General features: G+C 40.2%; 1 protein-coding gene across 7 annotated transcripts in view; it reads left to right on the top strand.

Moving 5' to 3' along the window:
* The window catches only part of FBXO34 (F-box protein 34), a 79,419-nt gene that overhangs the window by 38,215 nt on the left and 15,578 nt on the right, over positions 1-25,626 (top strand). Inside the window, exon 2 of one of the 7 annotated variants that reach the window (XM_033187954.1) lies at positions 4,367-4,494. The exons of 4 other annotated variants lie outside the window; for them this stretch is intronic. The gene's annotated coding sequence lies outside the window, so the exon portion shown is untranslated. Of the gene's footprint in view, positions 1-4,366; positions 4,495-15,710; positions 15,749-18,179; positions 18,201-25,626 lie in introns of those variants that run through there. 2 more of the 7 variants (XM_033187958.1, XM_033187959.1) reach the window with 2 other exon arrangements.

The following is a 25,626-nucleotide window of genomic DNA, read 5'->3' as shown; positions in this document are numbered from 1 at the left end:
AAACTGCCCCATGTTTGTTACCTGCACCTGCTCTCTCCCTTGACATGTGGGGATTATGCGGATTATAATTCAAGATGAGAGCTGGGTGGGAACACAAAGCCCAACTGTATCATTGTGTTCCTGGCCCCTCCTAATCTCATGTCCCTTTCACATTTCAAAGCCAATCATGCCTTCCCAACAGCCCCCCCAAAATCTTAATTCATTCCGGCATTAACTCGAAAGTCCAACTCCAAAGTGTCATGTGAGACGAGGCAAGTCCCTTCTGCCTAGCAGCCTATAAAATCAAAAGCAAGTTAGTTACTTCCAAGATATAGTGGATCAGATACAGGCATTGGGTAAATGTTCCTGTTCCAAATGAGAGAAATTAGTCAAAACAAAGGGCCTGCAGGTCCCATGTAAGTCTAAAATCTGGCTGGGCAGTCATTAAATCCTTTTTTTATTTTGTTGTTTGTTTTTTTGAGAGGGAGTTTTGGTCTTGTCGTCCAGGCTGGAGTGCAGTGGTGTAATCTCAGCTCACTGCAACCTCCGCCTCCTGAGTTCAAGTGATTCTCCTGCCTTAGCCTCCCGAGTAGCTGAGATTACAGGTGCCCACCACCACGCCCAGCTAATTATTCATTAAATCTTAAAGTTTTGGCCAGATAATGGTGGCTAACGCCTGTAATCCCAGCACTTTGGGAGGCTGAGGCAGGCAGATCACGAGGTCAGGAGTTTGAGACCAGCTTGACCAACATGGTGAAACTCCGTCTCTACTAAAAATACAAAAATTAGCTGGGCGTGGTGGCATGTGCATGTAATCCCAGCTACTCGGGAGACTGAGTAAGGAGAATCACTTGAACCTGGGAGGCGGAGGTTGCAGTGAGCTGAGATCACGTCTCTGTACTCCAGCCTGGGAGACAGAGTGAGACTCCTGACTCTTGTCTCAAAAAAAGAAGGAAAAAAAAAAAAACCTTAAAGTTCCAAAATGATCTCCATGTCTCACATCTATGTCACGCTGATGCAAGATTTAGGCTCCCATGGCCTTGGGCAGCTCTACCCCTGTGGCTCTGCAGGGTACAGCCCCCTTCCCAGAGGCTTTCATGGGTTGGCGTTGAGTATCTGTGGCTTTTCTAGAAGCACGCTGCAAGCTGTCAGTGGCCCTACCATTCTGGGGTCTGGAGGATGGTGGCCCTCTTCTCACAACTCCACTAGGCAGTACCCCAGTGGGGACTCTGTGTGGGGGCTTTGACCCCATATTTCCCTTCCACACTGCCCTAGCAGAGGTTCTCCATGAGGGCTCCACCCTGCAGCAGACTTCTGCCTGATCATCCAGATGTTTCCATACATCCTTTGAAATCTCGACAGAGGTTTTCAAACCTGTTTTTGACTTTTATGCACCCACAGGCCCAATACCATGTGTAAGCTGCCAAGGCTTGGGGCTTGCACCCTCTGAAGCAATGGCCTGAGCTATACGTTGCCCCATTTTCACCCCAGTGGCGATGCAGGGCACCAAGTCTTGAGACTGCACAAAGCAGCAAGACTGTGGGCCTGGCCCAGGAAACCATTTTTCCTCCTGGGCCTTTAGGCCTGTGATGGGATGGGGCTGCTGTGAATACCTCTGGCATGCCCTGGAAACATTTTCCCCGTCATCTTGGCAATTAACATTTGGCTTCTTGTTACTTATGCAAATTGTTGTAGTTGGCTTGAATTTCTCCTCAGAAAATGGATTTTTCTTTTCTGTCACATCACCAGGCTGCAAATTTTCCAAACTTTTATGCTTTACTTCCTTTTTAAATATAAGTTCCAATTCCAAACCATCTCTTTGTGAATGCATAGAACTGAATGCTTTTAAGAGCATCCAAGTCACCTCTTAAGCTTTGCTGCTTAAACATTTCTTCCACGAGATACCCTAAATCATCTGTCTCAAGTTCAAAGTTCCATAGATCTCTAAGGTAGGGGCAAAATGTTACCAGTTTCTTTGCTAAAACATAGCAAGAGTCACCTTTATTCCAGTTCCTAATAAGTCCTCCTCTTCATCTGAGACCACCTCATCCTGGACTCCATTGTCCGTATCACTATCAGCATTTTGGTCAGAGCCATTCAGCAAACTTTCCCACATCTTCCTGTTTTCTTCTGAGTCTTCCAAAGTTTCCCACATCTTCCTGTCTTCTTCTGAGTCCTCCAAACTGTTCCAGCCTTTGCCTGTTACCCAGTTCCAAAGTTGCTTCCACATTGTCAGGTATTTTTTATAGCGGTGCCCCACTCTTGATATCAATGTACTATATTAGTCTGTTCTCACACTGCTATAAAAAAACTGCCTGAGACTGGGTAATTTATAAAGGAAAGAGGTTTAGTTGACTCACAGTTCCACTTGGCTGGGAGACCACAGGAAACTTACAATCATGGCACAAGGTGAAGAAGCAGACACCTTCTTCACAATGTGGCAGGAGGGAGAATGAATGCAGGAGGAACTACCAAACACTTGTAAAACCATCAGATCTCGTGAGAACTGACCTCACTGTCTTGAAAACAGCATGGGGGAAACCACCCCCATCATGATTCATTTACTTCCATCTGCTCTCTCCCTTGACATGCAGGGATTATGGGGGTTATAATTCAAAATGAGATTTGGGTGGGGACACAAAGCCTAACCATATCACATATACTGGAAACTGTGTGTGTGTGAGAGACAGGGTCTTGCTCTGCCACGCAGGCTGGAGTGCAGTGGCATGATCACAACTTAGTGCAGGCTCGACCTTCCAGGCTCAAAGTGATTCTCCCAACTCAGCCTCACAGGCAGCTAAGACCACAGGCATGCCACCATCCCTGGCAGTTTTTTTTATTTTAATTTTTTTGAGAGCTGAGGTCTCCCTTTTTTGCCCAGGCTGGTCTGGAACTCCTAGGCTCAAGTGATCCTTCCAATTAGGCCTCCCAAAGTGTTGGGATTACAGTCATGAGCCACCACGCCCAGCCCTGAAAACCTGTAATTTAGTGTTGGGAATAATAAAGATATGAAAAAAAAAGGATTTTGTTGCCACCTTAGGGCACATTCTAGAGTTTATCGTGTTTATCAGTTTCTCACAACTTAAGTGGAAACGGATGGTCTTACAGTGCTTTGACAGACTGTAGCCTTGTGGAGGGAAACCTAATGTGAGATAAAGAGTTGCCCAAGTACACACCTTGGTATAAACTACCAAGCTACCTCCTGGAAGGGAAGCTGCTATCTTCCTGAGGTGTGCCAGATTGGGTATCACATAAATGTTTGTCTTCCCTTGAGTCTATTCTCTGGAAATGGGTTGGGTATCATATGACATAGGAACAGCTGAAAATGGAGTTACAGATGATCGCAAATATCAGACAGTAGTAACAGGTATGTATAAAATGATAGTAAGATGATAATACTGAGTTTTGATTATACAAGCGTTAAATTTTTGTTATAGAAAAATTGGAGAATACAACAAATGAAAGAAAAACCTTGTTGGAAAAATTTAATTTGAAAAAAAAGAACTAAAACGTTTTGAACTTTTATCACTATTCTTATGCTTTTACATTGTGTTTTTGATTGAAATATTAAATGTGCATAGTTTAGTTGATAGCTGTTTAAGACTTGTTTTGAAAAGCATCAGTCTTTCTCCCACTTCATCCCCTGCACTTATCCCTCCTGGAGGCTTTCTTTTAGCTTATTATTTTTGCATTTACCTCCATGTTCTTAACAGCATTCTTGTGTTCTCATTTCTTGATTTTTCAGCTTCAGATTTTTGATTTCCCATTGTGGCACATGAGGATTTAGTTCTTTTTTCTCATCCCCAGGAATATTTTTGTCCCATTTCCCTGATATATAGGTATTTATAACATTGCTTAGACTAGTATTCAGTGTTGACACATTAAGACTGAAAGTGCTATTCACTGGTAGGCCATGTAGTAATCATGACTACTTTTACTTTATTACTTTTGGTTTTCCATGAAATTTGTATTTTTCTTATTGTTTACTTTTCTTTTTTTTTTTTTTTTTTTTTTTTTTTTTTTTTTTTTTTTTTTTTGAGGCGGGTCTCGCTCTGTCTCCCGGACTGGAGTGCAGTGGCCGGATCTCAGCTCACTGCAAGCTCCGCCTCCCGGGTTTACGCATTCTCCTGCCTCAGCCTCCCGAGTAGCTGGGACTACAGGCGCCCGCCACCTCGCCCAGCTAGTTTTTGTATTTTTAGTAGAGACGGGGTTTCACCGTGTTAGCCAGGATGGTCTCGATCTCCTGACCTCGTGATCCGCCCGTCTCGGCCTCCCAAAGTGCTGGGATTACAGGCTTGAGCCACCGCGCCCGGCCGCTATTGTTTACTTTTCTGTTAACTTCTCACTAATTTATTTTAAATTGTAACTTGTCCTTATTTACTTTCAGGAAGGTCAGACACTTCAAGTATTCTATTATCTTCATATTCCTGAAGATGTGTTCCCATCTGGACTGGTTGCCTACTGGGTTTATGCATACCTGTTATCCTAGGACTTCCCTTTACCAGCATCTTAGAGATACTCATTACCTCTTTGCATTGCATTACCTGTTTTTTAGATTTCATGTCTTCTTTCTTGGTTTAGTCTTTCATCTTGGTAGAACAGGTTCTCCAAGTAGCTGCCTGTGAAAGGGTTTATATAAGTTAAACTTTGAGATCCTAATAGGCTGAAAATGTCTTACTCTGTTCTTACTCTTAATCGATTGTATGGCTGGGCATAGAATTTTAGCTTGAAAATTTTCCTTTGGAATATTAAAGGGAAGCTCCATTGTTTTCTAGTTTCTTCTATGCTTTCTGCATTGCTCCTGAAGACCTAAGCCATTCTGATTCCTGATTTTTCATGTTTTCATTTTTCTTTGTCCCTCAGCATTAGAAATTTCACAATAATGTGCCTTAATGTGGTGAGGCACTTGATGCTGAGTACTTAATAGATCCTTTCCATCATTGTGAGTAATTATGAATCCTTGCAGTCTGGGAACTACTTTTGCATTATTTTGTTGATGACTTTCTCCCCTCCTTTTTTCTTCCTTAGTTTTCTCTTGAACCTTGTTATTCAGATATTGAACATTTTGGACTGGTCTTCCAATGTTTTCCTCCTTTTCTATTGAGTTTTTCATTTCTTTGTATTTTTTTTGAGTTTTTCATTTCTTTTTTTTTTTCTTTGTATATTTTATTTTATTTTATTTTTTTATTATACTTTAAGTTCTAGGGTACATGTGCATGACGTTTATATCATGTATAACTCCCCAATGCAATCCCTCCCTCCTCCCCCCTCCCCATGATAGGCCCCAGTATGTGATGTTCCCCTTCCCGAGTCCAAGTGATCTCATTGTTCAGTTCCCACCTATGAGTGAGAACATGTGGTGTTTGGTTTTCTGTTCTTGTGATAGTTTGCTAAGAATGATGGTTTCCAGCTGCATCCATGTCCCTACAAAGGACGCAAACTCATCCTTTTTTATGGCTGCATAGTATTCCATGGTGTATATGTGCCACATTTTCTTAATCCAGTCTGTCACAGATGGACATTTGGGTTGATTCCAAGTCTTTGCTATTGTGAATAGTGCCGCAATAAACATACGTGTGCATGTGTCTTTGTAGTAGAGTAGTTTATAATCCTTTGGGTATATACCCAGTAGTGGGATGGCTGGGTCATATGGTACATCTAGTTCTAGATCCTTGAGGAATCGCCATACTGTTTTCCATAATGGTTGAACTAGTTTACAATCCCACCAACAGTGTAAAAGTGTTCCTATTTCTCCACATCCTCTCCAACACCTGTTGTTTCCTGACTTCTTAATGATTGCCATTCTAACTGGTGTGAGATGGTATCTCGTTGTGGTTTTGATTTGCATTTCTCTGATGGCGAGTGATGATGAGCATTTTTTCACGTGTCTGTTGGCTGTATGGATGTCTTCTTTTGAGAAATGTCTGTTCATATCCTTTCCCCACTTTTTGATGGGGTTGTTTGTTTTTTTCTTGTATATTTGTTTGAGTTCTTTGTAGATTCTGGATATTAGCCCTTTGTCAGATGAGTAGGTTGCAAAAATTTTCTCCCATTCTGTAGGTTGTCTGTTCACTCTGATGGTAGTTTCTTTAGCTGTGCAAAAGCTCTTTAGTTTAATTAGATCCCATGTGTCAATTTTTGCTTTTGCTGCCGTTGCTTTTGGTGTTTTAGACATGAAGTCCTTGCCCATGCCTATGTCCTGAATGGTACTACCTAGATTTTCTTCTAGGGTTTTTATGGTATTAGGTCTAACATTTAAGTCTCTAATCCATCTTGAATTAATTTTCGTATAAGGGGTAAGGAAAGGATCCAGTTTCAGCTTTCTACTTATGGCTAGCCAATTTTCCCAGCACCATTTATTAAATAGGGAATCCTTTCCCCATTTCTTGTTTCTCTCAGGTTTGTCAAAGATCAGATGGCTGTAGATGTGTGGTATTATTTCTGAGGACTCTGTTCTGTTCCATTGGTCTATATCTCTGTTTTGGTACCAGTACCATGCTGTTTTGGTTACTGTAGCCTTGTAGTATAGTTTGAAGTCAGGTAGCGTGACGCCTCCAGCTTTGTCCTTTTGACTTAGGATTGTCTTGGCAATGCGGGCTCTTTTTTGGTTCCATATGAACTTTAAAGCCGTTTTTTCCAATTCTGTGAAGAAAGTCATTGGTAGCTTGATGGGGATGGCATTGAATCTATAAATAACCTTGGGCAGTATGGCCATTTTCAGGATATTGATTCTTCCTATCCATGAGCATGGTATGTTCTTCCATTTGTTTGTGTCCTCTTTGATTTCACTGAGCAGTGGTTTGTAGTTCTCCTTGAAGAGGTCCTTTACATCCCTTGTAAGCTGGATTCCTAGGTATTTTATTCTCTTTGAAGCAATTGTGAATGGAAGTTCATTCCTGATTTGGCTCTCTGCTTGTCTGTTACTGGTGTATAAGAATGCTTGTGATTTTTGCACATTAATTTTGTATCCTGAGACTTTGCTGAAGTTGCTTATCAGCTTAAGGAGATTTTGGGCTGAGCATGCTTGTGCTTGCCCTGTATCTTCTTTTAGTCTTCTTCTTTTTTTTTTTTTTTGGTAGCATACTGCTCTTCTTCCTTGATTATTTTCTCTTAATATTTCTGAAAATAATGATTTGTTTTTCTCCAGAGGTTTCTTCTGGCTGCATGGTCTCTATCAGGAATTGCCTACATAATTTGCAGGGCTGAGTACAGGATGAAAATGTAGAGTCCCTTGTTCAGCATTTATCAAACAATTCCACTACAGGCTGGGTGCAATGGCTCACGCCTGTAACCCCAGCACTTTGGGAGGCCAAGGCGGGTCGATTGCTTGAGCTCAGGAGTTTGAAACCCGACTGGGCAAAATGGTGAAACCCCGTCTCTACAAAAAAAAAAAAAAAAAAAAATTAGCTGGGGCAGTGATTCACACCTGTAATCCCAGCACTTTGGGAGGTAGAGGTGGGTGAATTCCTTGAGCTCAGGAGTTCGAGACCAGCCTAGGCAACATGGCAAAACCCTGTTTCTACAAAAAAAAAAAAAAAAAAAAAATTAGCCAAGCACAGTGGCACATGCCTATAGTCCCAGCCACTCAGGTGGCTGAGGTGGGAGGATCACTTGAACCTGGGTGGTTGAGGTGCATTGAGCTGAGATCATGCCACTGCCCTATAGCCTGGGCAACAGAGCAGGACCATCTCAAAAAAAACAAAAAAACAAAAACAAAAAAACCGTAAAATAATTTAAAGACGGCAACAGCAGAGCATTAAACCAATTATCAGACTCAAAGTCCACGGCTCTGCATGACTGCCCAAGTCACACGCCTATAAAGTTGTTCCTGCTTTCTCTTTTTTCCAACTTTTCTTGTTTTTATCTCTTTTATGCTAGAGATGTCTAGCTGTTTGCTCATATTCAATAGTGAGATTTTAAAAAAATTGATTAGAAGCTCTGAATATGCAAGTACGGCTTATCAAGTAAGCTTCACTGGGGGATGATCTGGCTGGCAAATTTAGACTGGAGAATTTTTCAGTATCTGTGTGTTTCTCCTTTTAGAATAATGGCTGATCAGATTTCCCACAGAAGTCTCTTCTAGTTTCCCCTTCCTGGAAATCAAGGCCTTACTGTGTCAGCCTTTAGGAAAGGGGTAGAGGGGGCTCTGGTCAGTGGTGTGTTAGAGCTGGTTCATACTAGCTTATCAGAGCCAATTGTTAAATTTTCAGAAATTTTGCAAGCCAATTGCTAAATATAACAATTATTTAAAATTATACAAATTTGTAGTTAAATAAGTTATATAAAAAACCAAGGTAAATATAAAAAATTAGCCGGGCGAGGTCGTGCATGCCTGTAGTCCCAGCTACTTGAGAGGCTGAGGTGGGAGAAGCCCTTGAGCCTGGGAAGGCAGAGGTTGCAGTGACCCGAGATTGTGCCACCGCACTCCAGCCTGGGTGACAGAGTGAGACCCTGTCTCAAAAAAGCAAGGTAATAAATACCAAAAACTCATCACTTTCTAATTGTTTTTATTACATTTTGTTATTATGAATACTCTCTTATTCTGTTTATATGGTGAAATACTATATAGTAATACATACTGTGCATCTCTTCTGAACTGTGTTCAGTGACATCATTTAGTAGCTTGAAGCTGCCATGGTAAGATATTTATACCCCAGAATCAACAAATACTACAAACAACTGCCCTCATTCTCCCCATTCCCCCTTTCTTTAGCCAGCTGGTAAACATTTACCCACCCACCATGGAGTGGGATCTGGCTTGCACATGTTCACTTAAGCTGCCCCATCTTACATGGTGATCCCTAGTCCAGATAATCCTCTGTTTTAACCCTCTGCAAAGATCATCTTCAGCCTTTTGCAGGGATGGGCATTTGCCCTCCTGCCTAAGAGTAAGAAAGGGAATATGGAAATTGGATTGCATTTCAGAAAAATTTTCTGTTAATCCTTCCTGTTTTATCTTCTACTTCTAATTTCTGAACCTTTTGTAGGAGAATGTTCCCTGATGCTTACCTTAGGGTTTGGTTTTACTGGGGGTTATCTTAGTCCTTTAACTCTTACTCATTTATTTTTTAGCTTTTAAAGTTTGTGACTATAGTCTCCAGTTCCCTTTGACCTGTGAGTTTATGTCTTTAAATTTCCCTATGTCTTTGGAGAAGGATCAACAAAGAGCTGTGTGTTTAGTCTACCATCCTTAACCAGAAGTCTGGGACATAATTCTTCATAAAAATAGGTAAATAACTTAAACAGTTTAAGTTCTAATAGGCATAGCCAATCCCCTGTTGGTTTGCAAGTCATATATATATATGCAGTCAGTACCTTTTTTTTTTTTTTTCCCCACTGATTCCGGGGTATTTTTTATTTCCTTAGAAAAGTAACCATCTATATGTAGTTGTTCAACCACATGACTTGTATTTGTTTTTTTGTTTTTATTTTTAGAGACAGGGTTTTGCTATGTTACCCAGGGCTGGTCTCAAACTCCTGGCCTCAAGTGATCCTCTTGCCTTGTCCTCACAAAGTTTTGGGATTATAAGGGTGAACTACTGTACTGGGCTTTATCAGTTTTTTATATGGATGTATGAGGAGATAAGAAAACACACAAAATAGTTTCAGGTCATATTGTTTGGTCCTGAGAATTGGAACAATTGGTATTCCATTGTCTCTAATTCTTCAGCAATTCCAGTTACCCATCAGTAGCTGGATCTGGTCATCTCATTTGCTCTCAAGTAGGCATTTATTGCTCTGTTATCCAGGACTGGAAGATTGAGTCTTCCAGTCTTGTGACTGTCTTGTGGGATTTGATGTTATTGGATTGGTTAGATTCTCATTGTGCTTACTTTCACACTAGGTCATCTCATAGTCCACTAAGTTCTCCTTTGTCTATTTGTTGATGGTTTTGTTGTTGATGGCCAGTGTAGAAGGGTCATAGGATATGAAAGTGGCAATTTAAGTAGAAAAATTTGCCTATTATTCCTAGGAATTAAGAAGGGGGAATGTGGGTCTGTTAGGCACTTAAGAAACTCCTGGATTCCTTTGTTGAGGGATGCACATATTTACACTTTTTTTAAAAGAAGATTCTTGTGGTTCAGGACAATGACAGCTATATCTAAAAGAAATAAATACCTGGTCAAGTTTCTTTTGACATTGTACCTGTGATACAGGGTACATGTGATTGATTTTTAGGTGAACCTTCTCTTTGAAAGTTGTGAAGGTGGTAATTATTTTTAAAAATCCAGTATACAGAAATATCCAGTTGCCAAATTTTATTAAGCATTTCTATAGAAAGGACTTCTGGCAACAACTTTTTGTTCTTCTTTCCATTCTCCTCCTCTTCTCTCACTATGATTTGTGTTCAAGTTGTTTTCAGTTTATACGATTACTCTGTATGGGTTAATGGCTGTTTTGTTTTTAATCCTTTGTAATTTTTGGTGATAACCCTGGGAAGAAATGCTTTTCTTTCCCTGGATGGGTGGCAGGATAATTCGTCCAGGTTTTTTCATGTGATTATATGCACAGGACCAACATTCATTTTAGTGTGTGAAAGGATTTATTTTTCCTGAACTTTCTTTTTGTAGATGGAGTCTGGCTCTGTCGCCAGGCTGGAGTGCAGTAGCACAATCTTGGCTCACTGCAAGCTCCACCTCCCGGGTTTATGCCATTCTCCTGCCTCAGCCTCCCAAGTAGCTGGGACTACAGGTGCCCCCCAACACGCCCAGCTAATTTTTTGTATTTTTAGTAGAGACGGGGTTTCACCGTGTTAGCCAGGATGGTCTCTATCTCCTGACTTGTGATCCACCCACCTCAGCCTCCCAAAGTGCTGGGATTACAGGTGTGAGCCACTGTGCCCGGCCAATTTTTCCTGAACTTTCATAGGAAACTATTTTAAGAGTACAACTGTTACATCACCTTGAAAGGCATATTTAACAAATCACCTTAAGTGAAAAAAAAAAAATGTATGCAATTGGACCGTCTCCGGTTATCTAGGTCCTTCAACTGCGATGCTTGCCATAATCTTTGCTCAAAACAGACCTACATCTACCTTGACATTGCCTGAAGCATGCATTTGAAAGAGGGAACCTACCAAGGAGGGACCTCGTTGGCGTGGTTTGGGGAGAATTATGATAGGTTTACGATAAACTTGCTCAGGCAGTTGTCTTTGTCAAGGTGATGATGACTGTGTGCTTGACCAGCAGCCTCAGACAAGCTCCTTTTCTCAGCCTAGGTGGGAAAGTGGTTAGCTGCCCAAAGCTAAATGGTGGGGTGAATTTTTTGCCAAGCTTATCAGCAGATTCTTTTTTCCTGTCTCTTTGCTAATACTGGGTGCTTTTAAAAAAATAAGTTTTAAGGTGAGAAAGTTGAATACTTTTAATGTATAGTCATAGTCTTTGTTAAAACTTTTGTTAAATCTGGGATACTGTTGAGATAGCAGATGGCTGTTATAAAATGGGAACATGTCAGCTGTAAAAGGAAACCAGTGTGGATTAAATCATAATTTAAAATATCTCTGATTCACTAAAATATTTTTCCTTTGGGTTGAATATTAGTGTTGTTATAGTTTTCTTTTTATTCATCTTTTGAGAAAACCAAAAAATAAACAGTCGACACAAAGAAAATGACCAAGGGTAGCTTTGAAATTCCTTCATTCGGAGATTTTTTAGGACATGGACTTTCCAAAGTCAAAGAATCTTAAAAATAAGAGAGTTACTTGTAAAAGCAAGGTTGATATGGGCTTTTTTTTTATTCAGTGAGTTATCAAAAAATAGATTATGTTATCAGGAATACTTGGCCATCTTGTAATATAAGGAATATCAGAAGGATATTGTCCACAAATGCCTTAAAATGGCAAGTGCTTTACACATTCCACACCTGCTACCCGCAAAGAACACATGCCTTCTATTCGCTGGCTTCCTTGCATGGTTGCTGCCCAAAGTAGTTACGTGTGACCTTTTACTGAGACAACTTGCAATGTTTGTATTTTTTTATTTTTATTTTTTATTGAGACAGGGTCTCACTCTGTTGCTCAGGCTGGAGTGATTTCAGTTCACTGCAACCTCTACCTCCTGGGTTCCAGTCATCCTCCCACCTCAGCCTCCTGAGTAGTTGGGATTACAGGTGACTGCCACCACCCCCGGCTAAGTTTTGTATTTTTTGTAGAGATGGGATTTCACCATGTTGGCCAGACTGGTTTCAAACTACTGACATCAAATGATGTGCCCGCCTCGGCCTCCTGAAGTGTTGGGATTACAGGCGTGAGCCACTGTACCCAACCAGCTTGCAGTGTCTCTAACTGGTCCCAGTGCTTAGCTCAGTACCAAGGCACAGTAGGTTTTCATCATCTGTTGAATGGAGAAAGTGAATCAATACCTATATGCCTCTTATGTCCATTATCTGTAAGGCTGCTGCAGGGATCTGTCAAAAATACTCATCTTCAGTGGCTGTCAGATGCCTACAGTTTTGCCTTTCAGATTTTTTGCATCCAAAATTGTTTTTGAAATTATATAATTTAACATGTATTTGTGATCAGAAATTCAAACCGCATTGAAATAGATGCAAAAAAATCTCTAACTTGCCTCCCCAAATATTCAGTTTGCCAGTTATTATATAAGACATCTCTCTGTGTATTTGCAAACTACATACAGTCTTTTCAGTTTTTACACCAATAGTATTATGCTAAAATATTGTCTCTCTCCTCCCCCACCATTGGCTTCAGTAAACAATTTAATGTCATGGACAATTTAAGAAACAATTTATATATTTTTAATGAGTTGGGGTCTCGCTCTGTTCCCTAGGCTAGTCTGGAATTCCTGGGCTCAAATGATCCTCTCACCTGGGCCTCCCATAATGCTGGGACTATAGGCATGAGCCAGCCACCATGCCTGGCCAGTGTCATGGAAATTAACCTTTTGTGTATATTGCAAATAGTATTGTCCCATTCTTTTGCTTGTGTTTTAACTTTATGATGTCTTTTTTTCCAAATAAAAGTTTAACGTTTATATTTAGATATGTCAGTAATTTGTGTCTTTAGGAAGGAGGAGTTACCCAACTAAGATTATAAAGCATTCTCCCATATTTGACAGTATTGGATTTTACATTTTACTCAATCTTCCATTAAAATTTTTTTTATTAAAATTTTTGTTTGGCCAAGATGGCTCACGTCTGTAATCCCAGCACTTTGGGAGGCCGAGGCGGGCAGATCATGAGGTCAGGAGATGGAGACCATCCCAGCCAAAAAAAAAAAAAAAAAATTAACCAGGCGTGGTGGTGGGCGCCTGTAGTCCCAGCTACTCGGGAGGCTGAGGCAGGAGAATGGCCTGAACCCCGGAGGCAGAGCTTGCAGTGAGCCGAGATCATGCCACTGCACTCCAGCCTGGGTGACAGAGCGAGACTCCATCTTAAAAAAAAAAATTATTTTGTTTTAGATACAGGGTCTCACTTACGTTGCCCAAACTAGTCTCAAGCTCCTGGCCTCAATTGATCTTCCCTTTTTGGCCTCCCAAAGTACTGGGATTATAGGCATAAGCCACCCCTCAACCTGGGCCCCTTTAAAATTTTTTATTTTTTATTTTTATTTTTTGAGATGGAATCTCGCTCTTTTGCCAGGCTTGAGTACTATAGCATGATTTTGGCTTGCTGCAGTCTTCGACTCTCTGGTTCAAGTGATTCTCCTGCTTCAGTCTCCCGAGTAGCTGGGATTACAGGCATGTGCCACCACACCCAGCTAATTTTTGCATTTTTAGTAGAGACACAGTTTCACCACGTTGGCCAGGATGGTCTCGATTTTTTGACCTCATGATCCACCTGCCTCAGCCTCCCAAAGTGTTGGGATTAAACGCGTGAGCCACTGTGCCTGGCCAGAAATTTTTGTTTATGTTGTAGGCCTGTATCTTTTCACTCAAGAGATCCAGTTTTCTCAATTTATTCAGACGTCTTGCATTTCCCATTTACTTGATGTCTTCTTAATCATTTGGGGTGCAGTTTATTGAACCACTTATTTCTGTACTGCTGCCATACTGTCTTGATTACTGTAGCCATTTTGGGAGTTGTTACATTTTTCCCACTGCTGATCTTATTGACTTATTTAAAAATTTAGGTATTAATCGCATACCACAGAATTCACCCTTTCAAAGTGTACAGTTCACTGGTGTTTAGTGTATTCACAGAGTTGTGCAATTATCACCACTGTTCAATCATAGAACATTTTCGTCACCCCCAGAAAAACTCCATACCCATTAGCAGTTACCCTCCATTCTCTCCTCCCCCCAGTGGTTGCCCTAGGCTACCACTGGTTTTTCTGTCTATAGAATTGCTTCTTCTGGACATTTCATACAAATAGAATCATATAGTATATGCCTTTTGTGTCTGGCTTCTTTCACTTAGCATGATTTCTTCAAGGTTTATCCATGTTGTAGTGGATATCAGTACTTAATTCCTTTTGATGGCTAAATTAATATTCCATTGTATGCTTGTACCACAGTTTGTTTACCCATTTATCTCTTGGTAGACACAAGGGTTGTTACCACCTTTTAGCTATTCTGAGTAGTGCTGCTATAAACATTTGTGTATAATTATTGCTTTGAGATCTTTGGGGTATATACCTAGCAGTGGAATTGCCGGGTCATGTAGTAATTCTTTAAGTTTTTGTTTTTTTTTTTTATGTTGATCTTTTATTTGTTAAGTTTATTGAGGTTACTATTAGACTAGTCTAAATAATTTTTAATTTGTTGGTTTAACTTGAAAGCCCTACGTAACATGTAGTTTGCAAGTAATGATAGTTTTTTTTTCTCAGTAATATGATAGCTGGCATCTTTATTTCTGGCTCTATATGGGACTGTTTTTTAAATATTTTGCCATTGTGTATATGCTATTTTCTGTAAGTTTCTGATGAGTGCCTTTTATTAAAGGAAAAGTTTTCCTCTATCTCTAGTTTGCTAAGAATTTTGATCAGGAATAAGTGCTTGTCTTAGTCTGTTTAGGCTGCTATTATAGAACACCATACACTGGGTGGCTTGTGTACAGCAGAAATTTATTAGAACAGTTCTGGAGGCTGAGAAGTCGCAGATCAAGGCAGCAGCAGATTCAGAGTCTGGTGAGGGCCTGTATCCTGGCACTTAGATGATCATCTCAGCAAGGACAAGTGAACTCTCTGGGTCTCATAAGGGCACTAATGCTATTCACAAAGACTCCATCCTTATGACCCAGTCGTCTCCCACAGGCCCCACCTCCAAATACCTTCACATTGCGGATTAAGTTTTAACATATGAATTTGGGCCAGGGTGTCGGGGAATGGACATTCAGGCTATTAATAGTGCTGAATATTATTTCCCTGTAAGAATTTGTTGAGATATGGCTTCTTTAATCTGTTATATTTTAGCAGCATTGGGCTTGCACAGTACTATTTTGCCTTAGTTGGTTCTTACTTTAGTGGATTTTTCTTCCCAACCAGACTGTTGCGTAGGAACCTTCTAGACTTATGAATATTTTAATGTTTTGTGTATTTATGGGCAATCTGAAAACTTCTGTTTGTTCTGAAAGATCTGCAGTGCTGAGTTGTGATGGTGTAGAGCTGTACATGTTAGAATACAGTCTAACATGTTTATTTTCTTTGGTCTTCTTCCCTTCTTTTTTCTTGTAAACTACATTTTTTTTTGAGATGGAGTTTCACTCTTGTTGCCCAGGCTGGAGTGCAATGGCGTGATCTCAGTTCATCGCAACCTCCGCCTCCTGGATTCAAGCGTTTCTCCTGCCTCAGCCTCCTGAGTAGCTGGGATTACAGGCATGCACCACCACGCCTAGCTAATTTTATAGTTTTAGTAGAGATGGGTTTTCTCCATGTTGGTCAGGCTGGTCTCGAACTCCCAACCTCAGGGGATCCACACATCTCGGCCTCCCAGAGTGCTGGGATTACAGGCATGAGCCATCATGCCTAGCCGGAAACTAAACAATTTAAAATCTTGTTATTCAGAATCAAGAAACACACTCCTTTCCATGTTACTTAAATATACTCTATAATTGGTTCTGCTGCTCCTCCCACATCATTTCTGATGTTACAAAACCAAAACTATAGAATGCTTGAATTTTCAGCAAAGTGGCAAATTATCCCCATTCATGGGGCGCTTATTACCATGGTAACAAGGAGTCAACTCATTCTTGAAGTGGGGCAGAATTCTGGTCTATTGGTTTCAGGATCTGAAACAATCCAAATATCTTTTTTTGTACACTTGACAGCATGGCCTATTCAAGGTGTTTCTAAACATTCTTAGCATACACAAAGCACAGCTGAGACAGTTTGTAGAGGAAGTAAAATCCCCCAAGTTGAGGTTCTCGGTCATATTACAAAGCTCTAAAACAAATCCAGTCTTTATTTCTGAAGATAATCACACAGCTTCCTGTTAAGGTCCATTCCTCTCCCTCTGTCTCCTCCCCCTTCTCCCCGTTCACATTGAAGACAACTAGTGGGGAAGATCTGGGGGACTGGATAATTAAATGAGGCAGAAGTAAAATGTGATTTTTTAGACTTGGGCCAGGTTGCCTAGGTGAGGGCTACAGGTAATCTTTTGTCTAAATATGTTGTGTTAGATTTTGAAGTGCCTTTTCTTAGGTCTTGCTGTGGGACAACGTTGTTTGGGCCTACATCTTAGAGATTTTCCTTAGCAGTTGCGTTTGAAGCTAAAATCTGGAGGAGCAGGTTTGGTGAGGAGAAAAAAATAATAGATCAAGATGTGAGACTTTCTGTCCAAAAATGATTTTTAGAGAGCGTAAGAAATAAAAGTAAATTTCCCAGTAGCTCGTAATAGAGGGCAATCTAGTTTCTTAGCTTATGAATAGAATTTAAGAGTCCAGGAAAATCAAAGTATAATTTGTTTTGGATTAGTCAGATCTCTTGTTTATGGATATGATAATGAAAAAGAGCATTATATTTTATTTTTAGGAGAAGGAGAGAATTTCAAATACAGGATAGAAAACTCCCAATAATACGAACTTTTTAGGGATGTTTTGATGTTAATGCAGACAAAACAGTTGGTATAATTTTACCTCCTAAAACAGCTGGCATAATTTTTATTCTGTATTTGAGTGTCTATAACGTTATTATTTTGGGCCCGTTAAATATGGCAGTGAACAAAACTAAGTCTGTCCTCTTAGAACAGATGATCTAGTGGAGAGAGATGTACCGTGGACACATGTTGGAAAGGGGGAAAAAGTGCTGCAGACAATGTATAGCAAGGAAAAGGGAATAGGGAGTGTGGGGAGTAGTACGATATAAGGACAGTTAGGGAGTGCCTCTCTAAGATGACACTGAGCAAAAACCTGCAGGATGCAAAAGAGTGACATGGGTAAATATCTGGGGGAAGGAGCAGAGGGAACGACAACACGTAAAGGCTCTGAGGTGGGATTGTGCTTTGTGTGTTCCAGAAGCAGCAAGATATCTCATTGGAGCAGAGTAAGCAAAGGGGAGAGATTTGAGTAGAACATGAAAAAGAGAGGGGGCATCTTAGAAACCATTGAAGGTTGTGGTACAGAAAATGAGATGATGGAACTTCCCCTTTTATAAGATCACTCTGGCTGCCGAGTTTGACAGTAGAAGCAAAATGCAGGTGAGAAATGATGGTGGCTTAGAACAGGGTAGTAGTAGTGGAGGTGGTGAGTAGTAGTTGTATTCTGAATATATTTTGAAGGTAGAGCCGACAGGATTTGCATATGTGGTTTGTGAGAGAAAAATGGAGTCATTTGTCAATAGCATTAGCTATTGGGAAAAAAATGTTGCTGTTTACTAAAATAGGAAAGATTTTGGAGAGTAGTGGTGGAAAGTGCACAGGGAATCAGGGTTTTTACTTTGGACATGTTGAGTTTAAGGTCCTTGACATCCAAGTGGAGAATTTGAATAGACAATAGCCCCTCTTATCCTTGGAGGATATGTTGCACGGCCTCCCATGGATAGTACCAAACCCTATATGTATTATGCACGAATTCTTTTTTTATTCGCAATTTTATGGACAGAAGATTCATCCTTACCACAAATCTTAGCGACCTCATCATATGATTTTCTTTGTTGTTGTTGGTTTTTTTTTTTTTGAGACAGAGTCCCACTCCATTACCCAGGCTGGAGTATGGTGGTGTTCTCAGCTTACTGGAGCCTCCACTTCCCGGGTTCAAGCAATTCTCCTGCCTCCGCCTCCTGAGTTTCACCTCCTGCCTCAGCCTCCTGAGTAGAGTAGCTGGGATTATAGGTATGTTCTCACCATGCTTGGCTAATTTTTTTGTATTTTTAGTAGAGACGAAGTTTTGCCATGTTGGCCAGGCTAGTCTCGAACTCCTGACCTCAAGTGATCCACCTGCCCTGGCCTTCCAGAGTGCTGGGATTAAGGCATGAGCCACCACACCTGGCCGATGTTTTTTTGTTTATTAAGTCGAGAACTTTCATCTTTTCACTTGAAGGAAACACTATAAGACTTCTCTTTGGCATGTGTGAATTGGCCAGCATTGCTACTCTTGCACTTTAGGACCATTATTAAGTAAAACAAGGGTTACCTGAACACAAGCACGGAAACAATAGAGCTGATCCATAGAGATGGCTACTGAGTGACTAACACATTGGGAAGCCTAGACAGCGTGGATGCCCTGGACAAAGGGATGGTTCTCATCCTGCATGGGATGGAGCAGAGATTTCATCACACTTCTACAAATGGGGTGTAATTTAGAACTTAATTGTTTCTGGAATTTTCCATTTACTATTTTTGGTCCACAGTTGACCTTGGGTAACCAAAACCACGGATAAGGAAGAGACTACTGTATACAAACTTGTAGCGCTGGAGAGAAGTTTGGGTTAGCCACTTGGAGAGACACGTAGGTAACACTTAGAGCTGTGAGATCCAGTTGGTATATTCATTCCCAAACTGTTTGAGGTGCCCTGGGGCATTGCAGTGAACTCACAGGATATTTAAAAATTTCTAGGAAAACAGTATGATAGGATGTGTGTTTAATGCCCATGTGTTCAAAATGATGTTTAGGATGTAAGCATGTGTGCATTTTGTATTCCCATGGGGCTGGGTCCAGTTGTATGCCTTTGTGTGTGTACACCTAGTATTCTTCTTCACTGAAGGTATAGTATGTTAGCAGATAGTTCCCATTTTACTCAAATTGTTCCCCCAATGTATCAATCCTGTTACAGCAGAACTGATTGTACTTAATGAGAAGTTCCTAGAGAATGGAGTAGCCTAGAAGCCCAGGAAAGGGCTGAGGGAGATTTGTGAAAAATGTCTTTAAAACGTGGTTTATTTCTAAAATTGATGCAGCTGAGTTCTTTTCTCCTATATTGTCCTAATCTTAAAATTGTTTCAATTTAATTTTATAGAATGTTTGTTGCAGGAATGAACGTGTCGGTAGACTCCTCTTCTTAAGACGTGTACTGGTTAACTTTGAGATGACTCTTAGAACATTAGGGAGAATTAGGTGGTAATGTATGAGATCAGACATCTTTAGAAGGAACATAATGCAGTAAATCAGCATCTAGAAAGCTTTAGAACAGTCAAGGAAACTAGTTCAGACTTAGAATATGAACACTTACAAAGTTAAAAATCCATTCAATTGTTTCACCTGAAGAAATCTGTAATAAACCGATTCGGTGATCTTAAAGGATGTTTCACCAGGTTTTATGTTTCTTGACACTTGAATCACTCCTTTTCTAAAGGTTAACTTTCTATTCAATAGTATTTTTGAGGAGTCATCTGAGTTTTCTTTGTTTCTGAGATTTGCAGGAATTGGGTAGAAATGGTGGAATAGGATTAAAATATCTGTGGACCTATTTTTTAAAAACGTCATTTTGGCTTGAAGTCCTTTTTTTTTAAGACCAGAAAGAAAATTTCATAGTAATTTGATTTATCTGATTAAATTTGACTAGCATATTGAGTGTTTTGTCTTAGCCTCGTTAAGCCTTACTATTCCTCTTTTCCTAATTCCATGCCAAGAAAACCATCAGCTTTCAGTGGTGTTTTCTTTACCTGCTGGCTAGCGTTTTTACATTAAGATAAAATAGATTTTTTTTTTAAACTGCTTGACTGGCCTGTTTTTTGTTTCTCTGCTACTGGTGTTCCTCTTCCTCCTTTTCTGTCTTCCCACATGAAGACCTGTGGAGGGCATTTATCTGTAGTTTTAGATTTGTGCGTTTCTGTAATTGTGCAAGGAATTTAGAGTTCAGTGGCATCAAATAGCCATGATGTCACTTTTCTCTTCCATCCAAATTTAGTTTTAGTATTGTAAACTTGGGAAATACTACACTTACTTGCTAACAAAGAGTGACTTAAAAATCTGACATTTTAACCTGATTGGTGGGTGTTCTTTCCACACATTCTTTCCCTTTTAAGTTTTTTTTGCCTCTATAAGTGTTCTTCTAAAATTTGTTTCAAATCTGTTTTAGGAATGGTTTGAGCACACACCAGGATCAGATTCAGTTTCAAAAAGACCTTGCTTTTTGTGCCATTTTGTTTCTGTTACCCTGATGTTCTCATGTCATTCTGGATTTGTCATATAAATGGGCACTCATACTATATTCTTTTTGTGGGTTTTATTTTTCAAAACTTTTTGTTCTGTGATCTGCATGACTGTAAAATAGCTTTCCGAAATCTTGTGACTAAATAAGTTATTTGTGGTGGCTCACACCTGTAATCCCAGCACTCTGGGAGGCCAAGGTGGGAGGATTGAGACCAGGAGTTCAGGCCGGGCGCGGTGGCTCAAGCCTGTAATCCCAGCACTTTGGGAGGCCGAGACGGGTGGATCACGAGGTCAGGAGATCGAGACCATCCTGGTCTACACGGTGAAACCCCGTCTCTACTAAAAAATACAAAAAAAAACTAGCCGGGCGAGATGGCGGGCGCCTGTAGTCCCAGCTACTAGGGAGGCTGAGGCAGGAGAATGGCGTAAACCCGGGAGGCGGAGCTTGCAGTGAGTGGAGATCGCGCCACTGCACTCCAGCCTGGGCGACAGAGCTAGACTCCGTCTCAAAAAAAAAAAAAAAAAAAGAGACCAGGAGTTCAAGACCAGCGTGGGTAAAGTAGCGAGACCGTGTCCCTACAAAAAGTTAAAGTAAAAAAAATTAGTTGGGAGTGGTGGTGTATGTCTGTGTTCCCAGCTACTTGGGAGGCTGCGGTGGGAGGATGGCTTGAGGCTGGGAATTTGAGGCTGCAGTGAGCAGTGATCACCCCACTGCACTCTGGCCTGGGCAACAGAGTGAGAGAGACCCTCGTTCAATCAGTCAATAATTTGTGTATGGCACACACATACCTTGCTGCCTTTTTTCTCCATAGCCTTTTATATACTGTGTACCTTATTAATTTGTCTCTCAGCTAGAACATAACTTTGTTGAGGATGGAGATTTTGTGCTTTGTTCACTTCTGTATCCCCAGTCTCAGAGTGCATAGCAGATGCTCAGTGTATATTGAGTGAGTGAATAAAAGATCTTTTTGATAATTTAGCTCCCAAACTGTGGGATTTGAATAGGAGAAATTATTTGCTTGAACACTGAAATTAGAGGCAGGAAACTTTTTTAGACTTGTTATGTGAAACAGAAGAAAATTCACCAAGGTTACAGTTTGGGCTTCTATTATAATATCCTGATCTCTTTAGGCCCCACTAGGTAGTTTCAATTTGAGCACAGTTCCAGTGTTGTATATCTGGAGGAGGCTGGCTAGAAATTTCTCCCTCTTTGTGGTTTTCATTAAATTTCTCTGATAAAAATATATTAATGGCTTTTCCTATGCTGCTCTCATCCTCTCCTGCACTGAATAATTTCTGTTCTGGAGTAGTAGTTTGTAAATTTGAGTAAGGTATGAAATCTATCCAAAAGAAGAAATGTATTGAGATTCTTAAATGTAGATGTAATTTTCTAATTTCTGTGTTACAAATATATATGCAGCTATAAAGAGCAGATAAATACATAACACCTCAATATTATTTTGATATTAATTTGGTTACAGTTCAGAAAACTAAATTGATGCATTATACACACACACACACACACACACACACACACACCCCAACACCCACTTTGCTGATTCTTTTGTGTTTGTCATTTTTTAAAGATACGGTAGTAACTCATTCTTACTACTTTTCTCCACTTGAACTGCTGCTGGAACCTTTGATCACACATTGTCTGGCTTTCATTTTCATTCATTAAATCAGGGTTTCTAGCACATTGGAGCATTATCTGTAGGTGTTAAATTGTTAGTAAATTCACGAGCTCTAAAGTACATCTTTTTTGATTATCCTTGGTCATTTTTCCCACCTATACATTCCATACGTAGTAGCAATAATTATGGCAAATGTTACTCTCCTTAAAAGTGTTGTTATGTAAAAATCAACTGATTTTTTAAAAGGTCTGCCTAAGTGTGAAACGAGGTCTCATGGTACACCTCTTCATAAGATCCAGGTAATGCAGATTAACTTCTGTTTTGCATCTGGGTAATGTTTAGTTATTTGTTAATTATCGTAGGAGTCTTTTTGGATAAAAAGCTCTTTCTCAGATTGTGTTTTACTTTGCTTCTAAAATTAGGAGGGAAGTGTAATACATGATGGGACTGAGTGTTAGTATGGACATACTGTCAAATGTTTTCATAGGGAGAACTTGGTGTACCTCATTATCTAGATTTTTTAAATACAACTTTAAATGTGGTATGTTTTGAACTTTTAGTGTATCAGGAAATGTTGACTTTTGATGTAATGGCTACTTCTGTAGCTACTGTGATCTTCAGTAAGTTTCACTTTCTGAACTTTTTATCTTTTCTGTGCAGTGGTTGCAGGTTGTGAAGTATGGAGATACTGAGGGGCAGGAGGCACTGTTTGTGGTGACATGAGAGCCACTAGTGGACAGAGACTTGGGAGAAGGATTGATCAGCTGGCGCATTAGCCGCAAGATGCAGATGAGTTTGGGAACAGAAAGAGGGCCAAATGAGATGTTTGTGAAGATAGTTTGTAGATTTAAAACATTCCTTTCAGCTCAGGTGCTGTTGTGTTTAGGGCAGACGTGCGTGTTTTCTCTTTCTAGTGTGCTGTTAGCTACAAGGTGACCTTGCCTAGGGAGTAGGATCCTGCCTTGAGGGAAAAGGAAAAAGTTGGACCTGTAATACACAAATCCCAGCAGTTTGTGGTTACTGCTGGAATGATTACTGTTTTTATTTGTACTAATAGTCGTTGTCTTTAAGATTGGTGATAGGAGAGTGATAGTAAGTTTACTCTCAGAAATCATTGTTGAGGGAGTTTTGTATAATTTCTGACTCTTACCACATTCCCCTTGACTTCGACCCTCTCGGTTTTGCTGTTTGCTGTGCTCTAGTTTTACAATCTAATAACCCAGCATTAAAATCTGATCTTGGGTATCAGATTCTCCTTTGTGGTTTGGTTTGTTAATAATTGAAATACCTAATGGTTCTGGGTGTGAACTGTGCATACTTTACAATTAATCTAGAACCAGGCAAGTGAGTTTCCTATTGAAGTAATAATAAAACCTTGTGGCTCTTAAAAATATATAAAAACTGTTATACAGAAACAACCAAAGTGTAACAGGATATAGTTTAATTATGTTTTTATTATGTTTTTATAACATAAACCTTAAAGATAGAAGTATTTTTAAGCTTGTTGGTGTCCTGTTCCTTTCTAGTTTGGGTGTGTAGGAGTCTGTTTATCAGGAATTTTTGTTAGTGCTAATGCTGGGGTGGCTGTTTTTTTTTTTTTTTTAATCTACGTAAACATGACCCTATTAGACAGCTGTGTTTAATGTAGTAAAGAATCATGGGGAGACTTTACAGTGTTTCTTGTTGAGGCTTAGTGTCTGTATATTTTAGTATTTAAAGGATGTGGTTTGGTGCTTTGAAAATGAGAGGGAGGTCACCTGACTCATAGCTGAATGCCTGCATGTCTAGATTGTTCCATCCTGGAGGTTATTAACAACATGAAAGTTGTTTTTATTCTAGTTAAACTGATAGTATTAAGTTAAATAACTTTATTGTGGAAGTGTTTGTTTACACATGGCTGCTGAGTAGAATTTTCCTTAAAATCTGATTACATAGGAATGTTTTAGTAACTAGAGCGCTGGAAAAAAGCTGCTACACTAGCCAAAGCCTGTTGTGCTTTGCAGAACAGTAACCAAGATGAAGTGTCCTCTTTTTCTCCACCTTCTCCACCGCTCATCTCAGAGAAAGCAGGGCACTGGTCAGGTGGAGTTGCTTAATTGCATTAAGTTCGTGGGCTGCTCAAGGATTGATTAGTCAGACTCTCACAAACTTCCACTTAACGAGATTCTTGCTGACTGACTGGTTTAAGTCCTTAAGTTTGATGCATATTCACTCTAATTAGTACTTACCATGTACAGGGCACTGCGCTGTGTGCCCTATGATGGACACAGAAAAGAATAAGATTACTTCTATCTTAAAGACAGGGTAGAACCTGGGGAGTGTCCCAGGGAAGGCACAGTTCTGGGAATTCAACAAGGCGTGTAGTTAGTAGCCATTGGGTAATATTGATGGAGTTGGGGTGGGGCAGTAGATGTGATCTGGGCAACGAGGGGCCAGTTGGAGAAGTGGTTTCAGTAGTTGCAGTGGGTAAAATGTGATAAAGATGCTCACAAAGCAGAGAGGAAAGGTAAAATTGACAGGATCAGGCCACTGTGAACATGAAGGGCAAAGTTAGAGGAACTCAGGCGGGAGCTCTTAATCAGGAGCCCTGAGCTTTCCCCCCAAATCCTACCAAAATCACTTATGTGTGTGCTTTGATGTTTTTGGGCAGCAGAGAACTTAGACCTTTGCTCAGATGTTAGGAAGGGTCCAGCATCCAAAAAAGATTGACACTGCTGCGCTGAGTTTTCATCCATTGGTGACAAGATGGTGAGACTTGTGGGGAAATAAGGTAGTTTTGTGGTAGAACAAACTCTTCCTTGTGGGAGGTATAGTGGGATTTGGGGAATAGGGTTTATGAAATGGTCCCCAGAGGGGGATGGCTTGCCTTTTCAAACTGGGTTTCCCCACCCAGCAAGTTAGGTTGACCCATTGCAGTGGATTGAGTGGAGGGCAGGTGAAGGGCCGGTGTTTTCAAGTCAAAGGAGTTCAGGTGAAGGGCAGGTGCTTTTAGTCAAAGGAGTTCCTTAGCATTATTTCCTCCTTTATTTGGAGATCAGATTGAAGACGTAGGGGACTAGAATGCAGTTGTAGTTTCTAGTGTTTACTTTTTATGGAAAAGTGCCTCGTATGTGAAAATTATTCTGTGCTTGATCCTGGGAGTGTAGGGGGTTATAAAAATGTCACACCTGGGATCCTGCCCTTGAGGAGTTGATGGTAGATAATACTTTCCTTTGGCTTTTTGTTCATCTTGGGTCTGTGTATGTTCAGTTATCTTCAGCCATTTCCTGGGCAATGGGAAACATTTCTGTTAAAACAAACTTCTGACTTTGATCTGTGACTTATATTTCTTTTTAGATAACGAAGAACCACTGGGATTAGAGGATGTATAAAATACAATAATAAATATACCGTATGTAGGAACCTCTGTACAACCAATTTGGTGACTTTTAGGCAACTAATTTGACTGTTTGACTGTTAGATGTGTGTGCGTATAGCTTTGTTTAAAATACTATAAAGCACGTTTTAAAAAATGACCCAGTACTTAGTATTC

The sequence above is a fragment of the Trachypithecus francoisi genome, unplaced genomic scaffold, assembly GCF_009764315.1.
Source record: "Trachypithecus francoisi isolate TF-2019V2 unplaced genomic scaffold, Tfra_2.0 Lachesis_group3, whole genome shotgun sequence".
NCBI classification, from domain to species: domain Eukaryota; kingdom Metazoa; phylum Chordata; class Mammalia; order Primates; family Cercopithecidae; genus Trachypithecus; species Trachypithecus francoisi.
Note: the sequence above shows the minus strand (reverse complement) of the source record. Positions and strands in the feature narration are given on the sequence as shown.